This window comes from Penaeus monodon, chromosome 31, assembly GCF_015228065.2.
Source record: "Penaeus monodon isolate SGIC_2016 chromosome 31, NSTDA_Pmon_1, whole genome shotgun sequence".
NCBI classification, from domain to species: Eukaryota; Metazoa; Arthropoda; class Malacostraca; order Decapoda; family Penaeidae; genus Penaeus; species Penaeus monodon.
In genome coordinates, this window is record NC_051416.1 from 21772109 (window position 1) to 21772312 (window position 204).

At 27.0% G+C, this 204-nt stretch overlaps 1 protein-coding gene across 1 annotated transcript in view; it reads left to right on the forward strand.

Moving 5' to 3' along the window:
• Positions 1-204, forward strand: part of LOC119593101 (sialin-like) — a 35739-nt gene that overhangs the window by 31329 nt on the left and 4206 nt on the right. The window lies entirely within an intron of this gene.

The window sequence follows — 204 nt, forward strand, 5'->3', positions numbered from 1 at the left end:
CACGTGCCTCTTGTTAGTTAAGGTTAAAAAAGGAATTTTATTTCAAAGCCTCAATTATTTTGCCCATGACTACTTTTCCAATTTTTTTTCCGTTTAGACTTTGGATTGTGATATATTTGCCCATAATTATCTACAATTTTTATTTATTTATTAAAAAAAAAATCGTAAAACATCGTTTTGTCTCAATTCCTGATTAACATACAT